General features: G+C 42.0%; 1 pseudogene; it reads left to right on the plus strand.

Annotated features, from left to right (window-relative positions):
* Positions 1–2,163: 2,163 nt before the first annotated feature.
* The window catches only part of LOC134347355 (long-chain-fatty-acid--CoA ligase 1-like), a 28,579-nt pseudogene continuing 9,401 nt past the window's right edge, over positions 2,164–21,341 (plus strand).

Below are 21,341 nucleotides of genomic sequence, written 5' to 3' on the forward strand. Positions count from 1 at the left end.
ACTCGTTGACTTTATTAACTTTGCCTCCAACTTTCACCCTGCCCTCAAGTTTACCTGGTCCATTTCTGACACCTCCCTCCCCTTTCTAGATCTTTCTGTCTCTGTCTCTGGAGACAGCTTATCCACTGATGTCTACTATAAGCCTACTGACTCTCACAACTATCTGGACTATTCCTCTTCTCACCCTGTCTCTTGCAAAAACGCCATCCCCTTCTCGCAATTCCTCCGTCTCCGCCGCATCTGCTCTCAGGATGAGGCTTTTCATTCTAGGACGAGGGAGATGTCTTCATTTTTTAAAGAAAGGGGCTTCCCTTCCTCCACTATCAACTCTGCTCTTAAACGCATCTCCCCCATTTCACGTACATCTGCTCTCACTCCATCCTCCCACCACCCTACTAGGAATAGGGTTCCCCTGGTCCTCACCTACCACCCCACCAGCCTCCGGGTCCAACATATTATTCTCCGTAACTTCCGCCACCTCCAACGGGATCCCACCACTAAGCATATCTTTCCCTCCCCGCCTCTCTCTGCATTCCGCAGGGATCGCTCCCTACACAACTCCCTTGTCCATTCGTCCCCCCCATCCCTCCCCACTGATCTCCCTCCTGGCACTTATCCGTGTAAGCGGAACAAGTGCTACACATGCCCTTACACTTCCTCCCTTACCACCATTCAGGGCCCCAAACAGTCCTTCCAGGTGAGGCATCACTTCACCTGTGAGTCGACTGGGGTGATATACTGCGTCCGGTGCTCCCGATGTGGCCTTTTATATATTGGTGAGACCCGACGCAGACTGGGAGACCGCTTTGCTGAACATCTACGCTCTGTCCGCCAGAGAAAGCAGGATCTCCCAGTGGCCACACATTTTAATTCCACATCCCATTCCCATTCTGACATGTCTATCCACGGCCTCCTCTACTGTAAAGATGAAGCCGCACTCAGGTTGGAGGAACAACACCTTATATTCCGTCTGGGTAGCCTCCAACCTGATGGCATGAACATTGACTTCTCTAACTTCCGCTAGGCCCCACCTCCCCCTCGTACCCCATCTGTTACTCTTTTTAATGCACACATTCTTTCTCTCACTCTCCTTTTTCTCCCTCTGTCCCTCTGAATATACCTCTTGCCCATCCTCTGGGTCACCCCCCCCCCGTCTTTCTTCCCGGACCTCCTGTCCCATGATCCTCTCGTATCCCCTTCTGCCTATCACCTGTCCAACTCTCGGCTCCATCCCTCCCCCTCCTGTCTTCTCCTATCATTTTGCATCTCCCCCTCCCCCTCCAGCTTTCAAATCCCTTACTCACTCTTCCTTCAGTTAGTCCTGACGAAGGGTCTCGGCCTGAAACGTCGACTGCGCCTCTTCCTATAGATGCTGCCTGGCCTGCTGCGTTCACCAGCAACTTTGATGTATGTTGCTTGAATTTCCAGCATCTGCAGAATTCCTGTTGTTCACCATTAATTATAGTATAGTCTTAAGCTTTGAAAGATGTTCTGGAAGTAGTAAAGCTGATCAGTCAATTCTTCATGTCACTGGAGTGACCTTTGAAATAGCAATCAATAAAGTATCAATCTTTACTCCCAGTTATAATGTGATTGTACAACAAAAGTCCCAACATTACACTCTAAAGTTCCTATTCATGCCAGTCAGGATGTTAATCTGGATTTGATAGTGTATGTGGACTTGGTGTGTCAAAGGGCCTATTTCTGCACTGTATTGATATCTGACTCCTGATGGAAGACTCCAGATTTATTTTCTGATAGGTGCTGTTTCATCTTAGAATGCTTACCACAGTAATCCAACCTGGGTTAAAATACCTTATTGGTTAGACAAATGCTGAAAGATGTTAGAGACACAAATCCTTACTTATCAAATTCCTGTGCTTATCACCCACCCAGCTCCACCCCTCCCCACCCTGAGGAGGCTTCATTTGCCTGCTTTTGTCCGTCGTCATCTATCATTCACCCGCCTTTGGCTCACAACTCCACCCCACCCCCTTGCTTATCTCACCCCAGTGGCCCGTCATCCTTCACCCCTTCTCGGTCCACCAATCATCCGCTGGCCCCAGCCTCGTCCCGACCCTTCCCTCTCCTCTTATCCTAGCTGTCTTCCCCCCCTAACTGCAGTCCTGATACAGGTTCTCGACCTGAAACTTCGACCGTTCTATGACGAGCAAGTCTGTGAGGAAGGACGGGCAAGAGCAAGGTAATAGATTGGACAAATTATGGTTCTTTTCTCTGAAACAACAGAGGATAAGAGAAGATGTGAAGGAAATTTATAAAATTTATGAGGGGCATAGATATAGCTGCAGTGTCTAATACGAGAAGGCATGGATTTAAGGTGAGAGTGGGTAAATTCAAAGGAGATGAATGGGGCATAATAGTGGTGAATGTCTGGAATGTGCTGATAGCAATAGTGGTGGAAGCTGATAAGATAGAGGTGTTTAAAGCCTCCCGGATAGGCACATGAATATGGAGAGCTGTTGTGCAGGTAGAAGCATTTACTGTAGTTTGGCATTTAAATACTAGTATAATTAGACACGTTATCATGGGTGGAAGTGCCTGGCCCTGTCTTGTACTGTTCTGTGTTTTATAATTCCCGTCTCATCACTACCCGCATCCTAAATGCTGTTTGACCTGCTGAGTTTGCTTGAGCGGATTCTTTTTGTGCTGTTTGATAATACTTAGCAGCACTGACACTTTTTTTGAAACAACATGTTCTTCAGAGTGTTAGTGAGATATGCAGACATTAAAATGGAACTCAGTTGTTAATCCTGTTGACTGGCCATTCAAGATTCAGGAAGCAGCTGTCACTTGCTCAAAGTTCAAAGTAAATGTATCATCCAAGTATGTTTTTGTCACCATATCTTATCTTGAGGTTCATTTTCTTGCAGGCATTCACAGTAGAACAAAGAAATGCAATAGAGTCAATGAAGAACAAAGATTGACAAATAATCAATGTGCAAAAGAAGACAAACTGCAAATACAAATAATAATAAATAATACTGAGAATATGGGTTGTAGAGTCTGAAAGTTAGTCTGTAAGTTCTGTTCAGTTGGACTATTGGCTTACTGTTGAGATGTGATTCAGATACAGTTCGTTAACTGATGTGAATTGATTGAAGAGCTGTGGGATTAGATATAGAACTCTGCTTAGATTATTATTGGCACTCCATCCCTTCCTATGAAGCAGTTGTGAATTCAATAAAATATTTTTGAAGCCTTCCACCTTTCTTTTAGAAGAACATAAAGAACAGAAGCTGCATCTTATCAGAATCAGGTATGTCGTGAAATTTTTTGCTTTGCAGCAGCAGCCCAGTGCAATACATAAACTCAGAGTTAGGTTTAATATCACTCAGATGTATTGTGAAATTTATTTGTGGCAGCAGTACACTGTAATATATAAAATTATGTATTTAGATTTAGATTATGAGGACACTCAGTCCTCCTTTATTGCCATTTAGAAATGCATGCATTAAAAAATGATACCATGTTCCTCCGGTATGATATCACAGAAACACAAGACAGACCAAAACTAAAACTGACAAAAGCCATGTAATTATAACATACAGTTACAACAGTGCAAAGCAATACTGTAATTTGATAACAGCAGGCCATGGGCACGGTAAAAAAAAGTCTCAAAGTCCCTATAGCCCCAACATCTTACGCCGATGGTCGAAGGAAGAAACTCTCCCTGCCATAAGCTTCCAGTGCCGCAAACTTGCCGATGCAGCATCCTGGAAGCACCCGACCACAGCCGACTCTGAGTCTGTCCGAAAACTTCGAGCCTCCGACCAGCCCTCCGACACCGAGCACTGAGCAGCATCTCTGCCGAGTGCTTCGATCCCGACCCCAGCCGCCAAGCAACAGGCAAAGCCGAGGATTCGGGGCCTTCCCCTCCAGAGATTTCAGATCACACAGTAGCAGTGGCAGCGAAGCAGGCATTTCAGAAGTTTCACCAGATGTTCCTCCATGCTGTCACATCTGCCTCCATCAAATCAGAATTGTGCACGGCTTCCTACTTGACAGAATACAGATATTCATCTCTAGAGAGGGCGCGTGCGCTGTGTGGCGCCACCATCTTCTCCTCCTCCCGAGGGTTTCAGAGGGTCCAAAGATTGTTTGTATTTTTATCAGATCTCTGTCCATTATTTTGACACTGGGTCCTCTGGTGACAATTTTGTATTTTTCAGCACAAAAAGAATTCAATATAAAAAGAACAAAAAGAATCTGTATATAAAAAATGCTGTGCTTCTCAATAGATGAAAACAATGGATAGCAGAAATTTCTGTTAAGTATTATGCTAAAAAGTATAAATTAAGCATGTGTTACTTGTGAGTACGTGTGACAAATGAAGCTAATTCTCCTGTGTATTTTCATGCAGCAGCTCCACCATGTAGCTGCTGCACGATATTAATTTAATGTACTTCATTGTTAAAAAGAGTGATCATAGCTTCACCAACACGAGAAAATGTGCGGATACTCGAAATCTAAGAAACACACATAAAATGCTGGAGGAACTCAGCAGTACAGGCAACATCTGAGGAAAAGAGTTAAACAGTTGTTGTTCTGAGCCGAGACCTTTATCGGTCAATTATTTACTCTTTTCCATAGGTGCTTCCTGGCCTTCTAAGTTCCTCCAGCATTTTCTGTGTGTTGCAGTGATCCTAGCTTGATGAGTGTCAATGCTCAATACTCAAAGGACTTCTGCAAGTTAATTACTTTGAGTGGCTTCGATTGCAAGAATTATGAATCAGTTTGGACAGTAATGATTCACCAACTTTGTTTCCAGTTAAATGTCCTTCTACAACTGGTGTTGAGTAAAAGAAGTCTCAGTATCACATCATTATATTCCAGGTTATTTCCTGATTACTTAAGCATTTACATGAGAAAATTTGGGAGATTTGAAATTGTAGAAATCATTACATAATCACATGCCATCTTAAAAATATATGACAACAAGTTCATCCAGCCAGTAGTTGATATTACTGCAAAACTGATAAAAGGATTTGAATATGTATTTGTCTACTATAAATGTTTGTGGGAAAGTGAACATGCAGCATGACTTCTGAAGTGATCAGGGCATGATTTTGAAGGTAGCTTAAGTTCTGAGTCATATATTTACTCTAACTTGTATTAATCTGGAACAGCTTGATGCAGGCAATGTGTTTGGAATGTGTGTTCCATTTCCCCAGTGCAAGTGTGTTTAAAATTCACTTTCAATTCCTTTAGGTATATGGTCCTAAAGGGTTGATTGCATTTCTTCCTCCATCCAGTAGATGCGTACTTATGTCCGCTCTTCTTTGCAGGCTACAGAAGTGAAGAGCCCACTGCAACAATGCAAACAGAGGAGCTGTGGACACACCTTCGTATTCCAGAATTGGGGGAAGTCCAGCAATTCCTGCGCTCTCTTCCATCATCCACTGTAATAGGGATTGGTACTATTGCAGCTCTTGCAATGTACTAGTATGCTACGAGACCCAAAGCACAGATAGCACCATGTGACCTATCAATGCAGTCTGTGGAAATTGAAGTAAGGTTTGAAATTACTGATGAATAAGAGTATTGTGAATATTAACATTTATTAATGTAATCTGTGCAGGTTGATTAACTGTGATTCTTTTTGTCAGGGTGAGTTGCATACAGACAAAAATAGAGTAAAATCCTGCTTATGCTAGAAATCTCTGATAAAAGCAGGAAATGCTCGGAACATTCATAAGGTCAGTCCCAATCAAAACACATTAACCTGAAATTTTTAGTTTCTTAGTGGGCATTGTCTGACCTGGTGAGAATTTTTTGATATAACCTGCATTTTGTACTTCTAATTGCAACACTACGGAGTTGGAGAAAGCTTGCAATAATTGCTTTAAGAAGGACTGCGATTGCAAAATAACCTTGATTTCCACTGCTTTAAATCCAGTTGATAGAATCCATCAAAGGGATAATTAAGAGCAGGGGTCTCCATCTGGGTTCCACGATCCCCTTGGTTAATGGCAGGTGTCCATGGCATAAAAGAAGGTTGGGAACCCCTGATTCAGAAGGATTTACTTACTTCAGGCATGGACTTAAGTGGGTAGAGAGGTATTCGAATGTGCACACTGTAAGTTACCTTCATTCACATGTCAAAAAGCAGCTATTTGTCTTAATTAGTCAGTATTAAATTTATTTTACTGTTGATCTTACTTTGTGTATCTCCGCCATTTCTAGATTTCCTCTTCATCTGTCGACTGAGCACTCTCTTATTTGCACCTGTGCCAAATCACCCGAGCTAGTATTGGTTCCATTTCCTGACCCTATATTACATAAAGGCATTCTCCTGAGTTCCCCTGTTAGTCCTTTTCTTATTGTGCAACTTGTCCTACAATACTTGCATTAATAGTTCAAATATCTGTGGTATTCCAATACAATTCTTGAATTAATTGTAAAATGTCTGATATTAGAAAAGAAACTTGGAATATTTAGATGACCTGATGTGGCTAACAGTTCAACTTTGTTCACCGGGAAGGAGTTGAAAACATTAAATTAAACAGGCATCGTGGCAGAGCAGCGGCTAGCACGACACTATTACAGCTCAGGGCGCCGGAGTTCAATCCTGACATCACCTATAAGGAGTTGATGATATGTGGATTTCCTTTGAGTGCTCTGCTTTTAAAAATAGGAAATACAACAACTTTCCATACTACAGAATTTTACTGCCAGCATTGCTAAATGAACTTAAAAGATTCATGCATATGAATGTGATAGACTTCTTTATACTTGCCTGAATCAACAAAACCTCGAACAGCAGTTGAAAAGTTAATAATACTCAAAAAAAAACTGTTTAGTTGGTTCTCTATCCATCACCTTGAACATTGATTCCTACAAGTACAAAGGACACTGCAGATACACACCGAATAGCACCTTCCAAATGCACAACCCAGAATTACAATGGGGATTGGGGATTCCCTTTTAAATCACACACCATATACAGTGGATTCCGGTTAATTGGTCCATTGACTAATTGGGACAATTCTTAAAGAACAAAAACTGAGAACGTAGCACCCCAAATAAACAAAGGGCGTCTCGTCCATGCCCCTTTACTGGGACAGTCGATGGCTGCTGAACACACCGATCACATGAACTTGTATGGCCATCAGACACTGCACTGTGCTTGACACGAACAATTTTTAAATAGTGTCATTTGTGTGTGTTTTTTGTTCAAAGAGCAGTGACCTTTGTCACTGATGGTTGGCAAGAAATAAACGGTAAGACCATTTAGAATTGCTTTGCTCACTGCGGTTTCAAGCATTCAGGATTGAAGATGCAAGAAATGGCTGGGAGTGAAAATGAAACAATTTCGCTACTTCGTCAAGTTAAGAGCTACGAAGAACTGAACGTATTGATAATCATCTTGAATGTTACAATGAAAATAACAATTTGGAGGATGCAATCATCAAAGGCATTGTTTGAAGGCAGTCCATTAGCTGCACTAGGTGTCTGCACCAATTTTGTTCATTTACTGTCAATCAGAAAAACATGTCTGCATGTTGGTTGGTTGTCTGTTGTATCCAACGATGACAGTGAAACCTGTGAGAGAGAGTTTTTGAAGTGGGAAAGCAATTGTACTGAAACAGTTCCACTCTTTTGATCTCGGAAGTCCAGTTCCAGTGGTACAAACAGTGATCACAATCTGAGGATTTCCATGATTACAGTGGTTAACCATGACTTTTTCTGTGCCTTATCATGCTTTCACTCTCCATGAAGCATTGCAGAACCGCCGCCTTGGCTGTTGGATCTCACTGTTGATCTTATCTGCTCAATCTGCGGGACCTGGCTTCACGTACTAGGACATGTCCCTATCTCACCAGTGTGTGATGTCTGCCGGCCAACCTTCTTTGGTTTAGCCTGCCTATTGAAGTGGTGTGGTCAATGTTGCATACAACCAGCAACTTGGAGCCACAGGTGAGAGCTGAGTGTCCGATGGGGACCAAAGGTGAATGACCTGTCCCTGAATGGAGATGAAAAGCCCCTTAACCAGAGGTGCTACCCCTCCCTGGAGACCCCATACGTGGCAGATTACAATGAATTTCTCCCTCAATAACTCATACACAGTTTTGTACAACTGTAGTAGCATTTCTGGTCTTCTAATTGGTCCTGTATTTCAGTTAAATATATAATTTGTTACTTAGTTTGTCTTTTGTATACTTTAACAATTTCCATGAAACTTCAGCTAATTGGGGCAGCTCCTCATTTGCACCAAAGTGTACTGGTCCCAATTTGTCCCAATTAACGTGAATCCACTGTATTTTGGTTTTTAATTATTGTCACCATCAAAATCTTGGAACTTCCAATCTGAGAATGGTATAAGAATACCTTTATCTGAAGAACAGCAACTGTTCAAGAAGAGCAACTCACTGCTACCTTTTTGAGGGCAATTGCAAACGGGCAAAATCAAAGCTACCATTGCAGCAATATAGATCCCTAAAAGTTACAGTACAAGTTGATAGGTTGGTTGGAAAGGCACAGATGCCACCTTCTCTGCTTCGATAATAGTTAAAGATCTGACTAGCATGTAAAGTTAAACTAATCCTTAATGGGCTAATTACATAACACACATTTCCAACCTGCAATTCAATTCTCATATTGAATACAAACATAAACTGAAAGAGAAATAACTGCAAATTTAAGATTCAAACGGCTTGGGGTGAAATTCAGCCAGTTGGTAATGGGATATTGTGTATATAATAACAATGAGAATGCCTTTTGGGTTAGTCCTTCAACTTCACTATAGATTGCTGTTGTTCTGGGAATTAAATTCAGTTAGTTAATAAATCTCTAGATTGAATTCCAGCCTTTGTTTTCTCTTTCTTTCCTGTTCTCCTATTATCTCACCCCATTAAACTTTATCGGATTCTCATATTTTACTTTCTTTTTCCTTATTCAGCCCCTTTTAAGTCTTTGCTGTCTCTCAGATGAATCCCACCCAACTATTTCTCTATGATCTATTCCAGCTTGCAGACCCATGAACTCCCTCCGATTTTCCACCTGGCTATTGTAAATTACCCCGACCACAAACCTACCTATGGTAACTGTAGTTTACAATAGCCCATTAATCATGTCGTTAGGATGTGGGAAGGAAAGCAGAGCACATGGGGTGAAATCCTGTTGGTCACAAAGAGACTCCACGCAAAGTGCACCCAAGGTCAGGATCAAACCTGGGCTTTTGTTGCTTTGATGCAGCGGAAGTACCTGCTGTGCCATGATGCTGCTCACTGCTTGTATGGAACCTTCAAATTAGCTGATGCAAGTTACACATCAGGCTTCGTCAATAAAGTTAACACAAACAGTTCGCTGGCCAAGATGGAGCAGTAGCTTCTTCGTACAAGTTAATCCGTAACTCAGTGAACACTGTTGGTTGTAAGACACTTTGTATTGACATTTGACATACTGAGGTTATTGGGAGCAGAGAATATCCTGTTTCTGAAGTGCATTTATGAAAAACCTTCCAACTATGTCCACTTGCTCTGAAAGTACCACCGTACAGAATCATGCCCTTTGGCCTATCTAGTCCATGCTGACTTGTTTTTCTACTTCGTACCATTGATCTGCACCTGGACCATAGCCCTCCAAATTCTTCCCATCCAAAGTTCTCCAAAATGTTGCAATCAAACCCGTAGCCATTACTTCTACTAGCAAGCTTGTTCCACACTTACACTACCTTCTGAGCGAAGAAATCACACCCCCCCCCCCCAAGTTTCCTATTAACTATTTTACCTTTCGCCTATTATCCGTACTTCGAGTTTCATCTGACCTCAGTGGAAATGGATTGCGTGCATTAACTATACCCTTCATAATTTTGTACACCACTATCAAATATTCCTTCATTCTCCTTTGCTCCCGTCTTAACCTATTCAGTGTTTCTCTGTAACTGAAGTCATCAAGTCCCGATTTAGGGTATCAGTGTGTGAGTTAGACTGCTAGTTGGGCAGTGAGTGAGCAGATTATGATGTGAGCTATGACAGGATGTACTCTGTTATCTTCCTGCTCCAGATTTGTATTAATGTAAAATTGCTTTGCTGATGACAATCTGTAGTGGACTTCTGTTCAAAAGTAACTCATTTGCCTGTGGGAACAGTATTTTCTCTGATTTGAATGAGCTCAATGTGTTAATCCACAATTAAAGGCTGAAATTTAAGCTTAATTTGAAAGTTTTGTAGGGATGTGGACTGCTGCTGTAATTGCTTGTATGACTTGAATCATTTCAGACTGGTGTATGTGCTCGGAGAAGTATGCTGCTTAAGGAAGGTGATGATGATCTGATAAGTTGCTACTATCAAGATGTAAGAACACTACTTGATGTGTTAAAAAGGGGTTTGATTGTATCAAGTCAGTACTGGGTAATGTATAGATCCCTTTAAACGTTGGTTAAAAATGGAAGCTCATGTTTGGTGCAGAAAATTCAGATTTTCAATGACCATATTTGCAGTTGGTGGTATGGCATCCAAATTAACCCTTTCTCCCAATGAGATAACAAAACTCCCTGGACGATCAACTGCATCTGCAAGTAGCTGACAACCAGATGTTTCTAATGGTAGGAGAGTCTAGGGCCAGAGGCCACAGCCTCAGAATATGAGGACATTCCTTTAGAGCAGGGATGAGGAGGCTGATTTTTTTTTTTGGTGAATGTGGTGATTTTCCCCACTGCTCTTTAAGTAGCTGTATTACTGTACTGGCAAATTAAATAATTATTTGATTTGATATTTTCAGCTTGTTTTCCTGGTTACTGGTAGGGCAAAATTTGTGGGTTCAGGAGTTTTCCTTTGCAGCAACAGGGGAGGGGGTAATGAATATATTGGGGTGTTTGCCCAAAACAGACCGGAGGTGAATTTTTCTTAAAATTTTTAAGCAATTGTATTGTTTGCTATAAGTACAGCAATTGTTTTACTCAATTCAAAACAATAATCATAACTCCCATGAAAGTGACGCTGAAATGCATGTAAATGCTCTTTCATTTTTGTTCTTGCATTTTTTGGTGTGAAGTAACAACGTGAGGGAGAGCAGAAGTGTCAACTTTATAAGTTTCCTGGGAAAGTACTGCAGGGGAAATCGGCCTGTTATTTTCATAAAGAAGTAGTTTTTTAACCCACTGGCCCTAAAAAGGGATGAAGTTTGAAAGTGGGCAGTGTCTCCTTTTTTTTATTCCCTTTCCCAACTGGAGACAGCATTCCCAGGCTGACATGAATATATTAGTCCCAGAACAACCCTGATTCCCCAACTTGCACTCCACCAAATGCAGAAACTTCAATTTGAATGTCCTACTTGTTTATATTTTATTTTTTTATTTGGGAAAGATATTCACAAGTATTACACAAACTTTTTTTTACATATAAAAACCTTTTCCATATTTTATATATGTATAAGTCCGTATATATTTATACATTCACAAGTACACGTTCATATTTGTTCCTACCCACAGATATACTTAACCAATCCCTGTGTACTTATTTACTTCATTTTATAATTTTTTTCTCCCAGATCTTTACCTTTACTTGTATTAATTCCATGTTTTCCATAAATAAAACAGTGAACGTTCTAACCAAGGGAGAATGTCCTACTTTTTGATGCTAATATTCTCAACTAATTCATGATCTGATCAAGAGGCATAGAAACAACCAAACCTACCTCATGAAAGTGCGAGTCAACACAGACAAGAGTGGAAATCGTTTATTTTCTTACTGTCTTCTTAATTTGCAGAAAATAAATAAACATATAATATAATTTGCTGAGTCCTAAAGTAGACCTAGGTTGCCTTAATCTTGTGTTCTCACAATGGAGATGGTCATTCTTTGGTACCTTGATCAACAATGTCGGAGGTTTTTCATAGAGTAGATTTACTAAGTGCAATGGATAGAAAAAAATATTGAGAGTGTTGAGATTTTATCTTGGTCATTGTGCCATTCATTCCACTGAGGCATGCCAGAGTGATGTCTCTGGGAATGTCAGCTCAGGGTAGACTGTAAATGGTGGGGCACAAAGGTGAACTGATGAACATGAGTGTTGGGATACAAGCTCATAAATCATGTTTTCCTTCTTCAGGAATGCCATGGTATATAAGAGTGCGGATAATACAGTGTGATACAGCTTCCTAAAGCACCACTTCAGCCACATGTGGTTTTGTTCTGGTGATCATTTGGAATGATGTGAATGCTCTGTAGTGGGTGGAGCTTCACCACGATGTGGCCTGGATTGAAGCATTTCAGTTGTGAGGAGAAATTGTGGGGTGACCTGATAGAGGCGTACAAGATTATGAAGGGGACAGGGAGCATATATTGTACAAATCTTTTTTCCTCAGGATGTGGGGTTGACTAAAACAAGAGAACATGTATAAAGTGAGAGGTGGGAGAAAGAGTAGAGATCTGAGGGGTATTTTTACCCCCACACTATTACTGGACTGATTTGCCTGAGGGACTAGTGGAGGCAGGTATCCTCCAAATATTTAATAAGCATCTAAGCAAGCAGTGACTTATCATGGCATAGAAGGCAAGTAACAAATTTAGTTAAATGCGGTTTGTTCAGGTAACTGCAATGCTTGGATTGGGCATGGTGGGCCAGAGATCCTCCTCCTGTGCTATGTGGATCTTGGTACCGTTTTAATAGAGGTAAAATTCCATGTTCAGTAAGTTTCAATGATAATAAAAATTATGATGATGAATCCCATAGGGAAACTTGTTTATTTTGTGCATTTTCTAAGACAAAATCTTCCAATTCTTTGACCTCACTTTAATAAACTAGCTGAATTATGGTGTAGCGTGTTTATAAATGTAATAATATTCCTCCATCCCACTACAGTGGGTTATTGTTGAACAGGCTTGTTACGTGTACTCCATGGTAGTGGTACCATTGTACGACACATTGGGAGATGAAGCTGTTTCCTATATCATAAACAAAGGTATGTTTACTCTAAGTTAATTTAATTTGTTGCCCTTTACCTTTGTCTTCATGTTTTCTGTTTTTAGTTTCCTTCCTCAGGAAGGAAACTGAGTAACTCAGGACAGATCCCATTTTCCTTTTTTCCAAATAGATGCGTTTTATTTTAGCTACGTTATTAAAAATAAAACCTTAAAGGTTGCAGTGTTCACTTCCACAGTTGCTCCCTGCCATGTGCTTCCATGCAAAGAAGTCTTGTCAGTTCAGTCAAAGGTTCAAAATAAAATTTATTATCAGAGTACATACGTACATGTCACCACATACAACCCCGAGACTCTTTTTCTGTGGGCATACTCAGCAAAGCTATAGGACAGTAACTGTAAACAATGGACAACAAACTGTATAAAAGCAGATATAAATAAATAGCAATAACGAGCATGAAATAACAAGATGGGAGTCCTTAACTGAGTCTAGTTATCCCTTTTTATTGAAGAGTAGGAACTGTCCTTGAACCTGTTGGTGAAAGTCCTGAGGCACTTGTACCTTCTACCTGATGGCAGCAGTGAGAAAAGAGCATGGCTTGCATGGTGAGGATCTTTGATGATGAATGTTGCTTTTCTATGGCATGTAGATGTGCTCAATAGTTGGGAGGGTTTTACCCATAATGTACCGGGCAGTATCCACAAACCTTTGTAGAATTTTCCATTCAACTGTAATGTAGCCAGTCGGCACACTTTCCACCACACAGCTATCGAAGTTTGCCTCAGTCTTTGATGACATGCCGAATCTCCGCAGACTCCTTAGTAGGTCTGTCAGCTCAATGTAATGTTCCGTAAACTTCTATGGATTTCTGGGTAGGAGATCCAATCTTCACACATCTAAAAGGTAAAAATGTGCTGATTCAGTGTAATTCTCTTCATATAAGTAAACATTTGTGAAAAAATAATTGAGTATATGAAGGAATGGTAAGGAAATAAAGCAGAACATCCAGTCACTGGCCACCTTATTAAGTTCCTCCTGTACCTAATAAGTGCCACTGAGTGAGTGTTTGTGGTCTTCTGCTGTAGTCCAACCACTTCAAGGTTTGATGTGTTGTGCATTCAGAGATGCTCTTCTGCACACCACTGTTGTGACACCTAGTTACTGAGTTATTCTCACCGTTCTGTCAGTTTCAACCAGCCTGGCCATTCTCCTCTGATCTCTCTCATTAACAAGTTGGTTTTGCCCAGAGAACTGATGTCCACTGGCTGTTTTTTCTACACCATTCTCTGTAAACTTGAGATTGTCATTTCTGAGATCTAGCAGCAACGAGAATTTCCACAATTAGTACTTACAGTACTATACGAATGTCTTAGGTACATGTAAAACAAAATCTAAAACGAAGATGCTTTCAGAAATATCGGTAAGTTTCTAAATATCAAAAAATTACTATAAAAAGCAGTAAACAGTAAAAAAAGCTAAAACAAATCTATATTTGGTGTGACCAGCCTTTGCCTTTAAAACCGGATCAGTTCTCTTTGGTACACTGTTGTGCAGTGTTATAAGAAAATCTGCTGGTGAGTTCTTCCAAGCATCTTGGAGAGCTTGCCACAGTTCTTTTGCAGACATTGGCTATCTTTCTTGCTTCTGTTTCTTCAGGTAATCCCAGACTGCCTTGATGATGTTGACATCAAAGCTCAGTGGAGGGCATACATCTGCTGCTGAACTCCTTGTTCTTCTTTTCAACAAAGATAGCTCTTTATGATCTTGAGGGTATGTTTTGGATCATTATTCTGCAGCAGAATGATGTTGGGTCAGATCAGGTGCCTCCCTGATCGTGCTGTGTGGTGGATGATAATCTGCTTGTATTTCTCAGCACAGAGGATTCCATTAATTCTGACCAGATCACCAACTCCATTTGCAGAAATTCAGCCCCAAACCTGCAAGGAACCTCTGTCATGCTTCACTGTTGGCTGCAGACACTCATCCATATAGCGCTATCCAGCTCTTCTATGGACAAATTGCTTCCTGTTTGTGCCAAAAAATTCAAATTTTGACTTGTCAGAGCACTTGCTGCTATTGTTCAGCACCCAATTCCTTGTGTTTTTCTGTGTAGTTGAGCCTCTTGCCTTGTTTACACTTCGGAGGAATGGCATTTTGACTGTAACTCTTCCGTGAAGACCACTTCTGACAAGACTTCTCCGGACTGTAAGAGGTGTACTTGGATTCTGATGGTTTCTGTGAGTTCAGAGCTGATAGCGGTGTTGGACGACTTCCAGTTTAGAAGGGACCTCAGATGCTGTATCTCTCATCTCTGTATTCAGTTTCTGTGGCCGACCACTGCATTTCTGGTCCTCAGCTATTGCCTGTTTCTTTGTGCATCCTCAAAAGCTTGGACAGTACATCTTGAAACTCTTGTCTGCAGTGAAATTTCTGCTTGGGACAGATCTTGCTAATGCAGAATGACCACCTTGTGTCTTGTTGCTCTGCTCACTCTTGCCATGGTGTAAGAATTGATGACTTGAAGGTTAACCTACCACATCTGCCAGACTCTCACTTTTTAGTCTGGTTGTCCTTCACTCAGTTTGATTCCATCTATATCTACTTATTTTTCAGTTGATCAGTTTAGTTCATTCAATTTATTGTGTCATGGATATTTTGGATCTGTTTGTTATCTTTGAAAAAGAGTAAATTTTTAATGTTTTGGGCTGAAACCCTCCTTCAGGATTCTTCTGGGTCTTGAAGAAGGCTACTGGCCCAAAATGTCAACTGCCTACTCTTTACCATAGATGCTGCCTGACCTGCTGAGTTCCTCCAGCATTTTGCGTGTGTTGCTTCGGGTTTCCAGTATCTGCAGAGTTCTTCATGTTATCTCGCACTGGGCTATATACCTACAAAATAATTAAGGTTTTATTTCAAAAGTGATCTCATAATTAATATGTTACTTTCTTTAATGAAGTTCAAACATTTCTCTGTTACATTTAATTTTTTGGAAAATGAATATTTGGAAAACTGATTTTCTCTCTTCTTTTACTGACTCATTAATGTAAAAGATAAATTTTCTTTTGATGTTTGTTTTTTTTTAATTTAAAAAATCCAGGGTGCTTTGGCATAGTACTGTAGTTGCTGCCACATGATTGGCAGATTAAAGATTTGTATTAATGAGCATTCTTCACATAGCATTTGTTGTGACTAATTGCTGTTACTTCTGTAGTCTCAGATAGGGGTAACTATTTAGGTTGTCTCAGCTCCTTTGGCTTGTCGTTTCAACCTAAGTAGAGGAGCTGCAGCAGGAACATGAAACAAATTGCTTTCTGCCCCGCTCCTCGTGGAGTCAGAGTCATACAGCCTGAAACTAGGCTTTTTGGTCAAGCTTGTCCATGCAGAACGAGGTGTCACTCTGAGCTTGTCCCATTTGCTTCGTCTGGCCATATCCTATCCATGAATCTGTCCAAATGTCTTTTAAAGATTGTAGTTGTACCCTCCTCAACCACCACCTTTGGTGGCTTGTTCTATATATTCATCACCCTGTTTTACTAAATATAAATTGTATGAAAGCAGCTTGATTATGAAAGAGGTCAGAGGAGAATGGCCAGACTGGTTCAAGCTGACAGGAAGGCAACAGTAACTCAAGTAACCACAGATTACAACTGTAGTCTGCATCAGAGCATCTCTGAATGCATAGTATGTTGAGCCTTGAAGTGGATGGGTTACAGCAGCAGAAGACCACAAATATCTGCTCAGTGGCCACTTTATTAGCTACCTCCTGTACCTGATAAAGTGGCCACTGAATGTATATTTTGTGGCCTGTCACTCCTTACGTTTTGTCTCCAGTTGCACTCTGATGTTAGACATGCTCTACACAAGTATTTTGATGTAATATTGGCCATTTCAGTTTTAGGCTCTGAACAAATCTGGAATGTGTAATCCAAGCTGCATCACTGTGTGGTATGGGGGGAGGGGGTGGTGGGGGCTACTGCACAGGACCGAAAGAAGCTGCAAAGGGTTGTAAATTTAGTCGGCTCCATCTTGGGTACTAGCCTACAAAGTCCCCAGGACATTTTCAAGGGGCGGTGTCTCTGAAAGGCAGCGTCCATTATTAATGACCCCCCAACACCCAGAGCATGCCCTTTTCTCATTGTTTCCATCAGGTAGGAGGTACAGAAGCCTGAAGCCACACACTCAGTGATTCAGGAACAGCTTTTTTCCATTTGCCATCGGATTCCTAAATGGACATTGAACCCGTGAACACTACCTCACTTTTTAAATATATATTATTTGTTTTTGCATGATCTTTAATCCATTCAATATACATATACTGTAATTGATTTACTTCATTTATTTACTATTTATTTTTACTTCGATATTGGGTATTGCATTGAACTGCTGTTGCTAATTAACAAATTTCACGACACATGCCGGTGATACTAAACCTGATTCTGTTTCTGATTCTTAGACCTGTTATGGTTTTACTTTTGCCAAGAGAAATTTATTTTATTGGAGACGCAATTGGAATTAGTTTGTTGGAATTGCAGCCCTGAAATGTGCAGTGTGTGAAACTTCCTGGCTCCAGCCTGTTTTCGGAGTAGGCTGAGATCACTGGAACATTGACAATACATTTCTGAGCATTTGCCTGATTTTGGCAAGTAAATAGGGGTGAGCTGGTGGAGAAAAAAAGTAATTATTTTATATTACACTAGCTTACCTTTCTGGCAATTGAAGTTTCAAAAGATAAAGATTAGCTTTATTTTTAATGTGTACTTTGAAATATACAGTGAAGTGCTTCATTGTGCCAACACAGTCAAGGATTGTGCTGGGGGCAGCCTGCAAGTGTTGTCACACTTCCGGCGCCAATGTAGCGTGCCCCCAACTCACTAACTCATAGCCTAGCCGTAGGTCTTTGGAATGTGGAGGAAACAGGAGCTCCCGGAGGAATCTCACGTAGACACGGGGTGAACGTACAAACTCCTTACAGACAGTGGAGGGAATTGAACTCTGACGATCATTGCTCATGCTGTAAAGCGATTACACTCACCAGCTCCTGAAACAGTGTGGCAAAACTTGTGCCAGAAGTAATGTTTTCTTAACATTGATATAATCTAGCTTTAATGTAATTGGAACAGACCTTGCAGTTTAAATATTTACCAGTTTTCTTCTTGCTCTTAGCAGATATTGAGGTTGTAATCTGTGACACAGCAGTCAGAGCAGAAACCCTACTAAAGGGGGTGGAAACTGGGATAACGTCAGAACTAAAGATCATCATTATCATGGATCTTTTTGGAGAAGATCTAAAAGAATGAGGAATTAAATCTGGAGTTGAACTTGTTCCTTTTGTGGAAATAGAGGTGAGATTTCCAAAAGCAATTCATATTAATGTGTGCCGTCTGTTTGTAGTACACGCACCGTTATTAATTAATGGTGCAAAGAGACGAAAGATAAAAGGATCATTGTTCAACACTGCTGCTTATAGCCATCATGCCTTTGCTTTCTTGTAACTATCTTCAGTGATGTGAGATCTATATTTCAGAACATGAACTGTGCTTCATTCCTTTTGACATTATTCAGAGGGGTGGATATATCTTGGAAATACTTTTGTAAGATACATGGAACACTTACCTTTCTCCTTGTAAAATTTACAGAGTAACTCGTTATTTCTTTTATTTCAGAGCTCCAATATCTGTACAAACATTAAGTCATCCATACAAATTTGTCATCCATTGCTTTGAACTGAAATGAAACTAAATGTTTGGGATCAGATTGCTCAGATTATCTAAGGGATCTATTGTGGCGACCCACTTTCTACGCAGGCGAACCGGCTCACAAAATGGCGTGCGCATCGACAGAGAGGCCAGCCCCAAAATGGTGCTGGGCCGCCCTCTTCACCAGCAAGGGGAGAAAGCCCGCGTGCAGGGAGAGACTTTTGTATGCCGTGAAGTTTGAATAAACTAGTCTCGAGTGTAACTTACAGACTGCATGCCATTATTTCTAGCTGTGTGTGTAGCACATTGCTACGTTGGTGACCCCAATGGTCCAAATGGGATTTGGACCAAAGATGATCGACTCTTCATCTGTTCACGCAGTTTCGCTAAAACTGCCAACTTTCTGGACGCTGCGACCATGCGTGTGGTTTAACCAAGCAGAAGCCCAGTTCCAGATTCGGCAGATATCTTCTGATTCCACAGGTTACTATTATGTGGTGAGCTCCCCTGACCAGGAGACAGCCACCCAGGTTGAGGATTTCATACAGTCACCCCTGGAAGAAGGCAAATATTCAGCATTCAAAGTGCTGCTCATAGGGACCTTTGGCCTCTCACGGCGTGAGTGAGGTGCCCGCTTGCTGCACCTGGATGGTTTGGGAGACAGGCCACCGTCAGCATTAATGAACGAGATGCTGGTCCTGGCTGAAGGACACAAGCCCTGCCTCATGTTTGAGCAGGCGTTCCTAGAGCATCTGCTCAAGGACATACATCTGCTGCTGGCTGACACAGATTTCAGTGACCCCCGGAAGGTGGCGGCCTGGGCAGACGTGCTGTGGAAAGCCAAGAGGGAGAGCGGGGCGTCCGTCGGACAGATTACCAAGTCACGTGCCCAACAGCAGGCCAGACCAGGCCGGCAACGGAGTGCACACAACCCAGAGGCAGGAGTGAGGAGGCCAATGAACAGTGGTGTTTTTACCACCAGCGGTGGGGCACAGAAGCCCGCCATTGTCACCCGCCCTGCAAGTTTCCGGGAAATGCCTGGGCCAGCCGCTGCTAATGGCTACGGCGGCTGGCCACCAGGACAGCCTCTTGTACATCTGGGACAAACAGTTGGGATGCCACTTCTTGGTCGACACCGGAGTAGAAATCAGTGTCTTACCCCCGACGAGGTACAACACCTGCAACAGGGAGCCGGGACCCACCCTGAGGGCCGCAAATGGCAGCACGATACGGACCTACGGCACCCGCACAGTGCAGCTGCAGTTCAGCGCCAGCCGGTTCACGTGGGATTTCACACTGGCTGCCGTAGCCCAACCACTCCTGGGGGCAGACTTCTTGCGTGCCCACAGCCTGCTGATCGAATTGCAAGAGAAAAGACTGGTCCATGCCAAGACTTTCCAGATGTCCTCCCTGGCAAAAGCCAAGTTGCCGGCCCCACACCTGGACTCCATCACGCTGTCTTGACAACGAATTCACCAGAATCCTGCGGACCTTTCATCAGTTCTGGCACCGCAGTTCACGGCAGCCATGCCCAGACACAGAGTACAGCACCACATTCCGACCCAGGGACCACCCCTCCATGCCCGCGCACGAAGGCTCCCCCCGGACAAGCTCCACCTGGCGAAGGAGGAGTTCAAGTGGATGGTGGAATTGGGGATCGTACGGCAGTCCGACAGCCCATGGGCTTCCCCCCTGCACATGGTGCCCAAAGCAGCCAGGGGCTGGAGACCATGCGGCGACTACCGCAGACTGAACAAGGCTACAACTCCAGACCGCTACCCCATACTGCACATACAGGACTTTGCAGCAAACCTGCATGGGGCAAGCATCTTTTCCAAAGTAGACTTCGTCCGGGGATACCATCAAACCCCAGTACACCCTGAAGACATCCCCAAAACAGCACTCATCACCCCGTTCGGCCTGTTTGAATTCCTACGAATGCCGTTCGGCCTGAAGAATGCCGCACAGACATTCCAACGACTAATGGATGTGATGGGACGCGACCTGGACTTTGCGTTCATCAATTTGGACGACATCCTCATAGCCAGCAGTAGTCGTCAGGAGCATCTGTCCCACCTCCGTCAGCTCTAGTCCCGCCTATTTTAGGCAACATATTCTTTCCCTCCTCTTCTACGGACCGTGCCTTTCAAATTTGGAAGACTAATGGTATATCACGGTTTTTGGATTCATTTTTAGATGGCTCCCTTATGTCTTTTGAACAATTATCTAACAAATATAACTTACCAAGAATACATTTTTTTAGATATCTCCAAGTTAGAAATTTCCTAAGTACTATACTTTCTTCCTTTCCGACGTTACCCCCTACATATATTTTAGATACTATAATTAACCTTAATCCATGTCAGAAAGGTGTAACGGCTATTATTTATAATACTATCATGAAACTTAGGAAAGCTCCATTTGATAAGATTAGGTCAGATTGGGAAAAGGAATTGGGCTTTACTATCTTGGCGGATGACTGGGCGCATAATTTACAACTAGTCAATACTTCCTCTATCTGTTCCAAACATTCCCCAATTCAATTTAAAGTTGTTCATAGAGCACATATGTCTAAAGATAAATTAGCTCATTTTTATTCTCATATTAACCCTCTTTGTGACAGATGTCATGGGGAGATAGCTTCCTTAACTCATATGTTTTGGTCCTGTCCCACTTTGGAAACTTTTTGGAAAGACATTTTTAATATTGTCTCAAAGGTATTGAATACAGATATTTCTCCCCATTCTATTACTGCTATCT

Source organism: Mobula hypostoma, chromosome 5, assembly GCF_963921235.1.
Source record: "Mobula hypostoma chromosome 5, sMobHyp1.1, whole genome shotgun sequence".
Classification (NCBI taxonomy): domain Eukaryota; kingdom Metazoa; phylum Chordata; class Chondrichthyes; order Myliobatiformes; family Myliobatidae; genus Mobula; species Mobula hypostoma.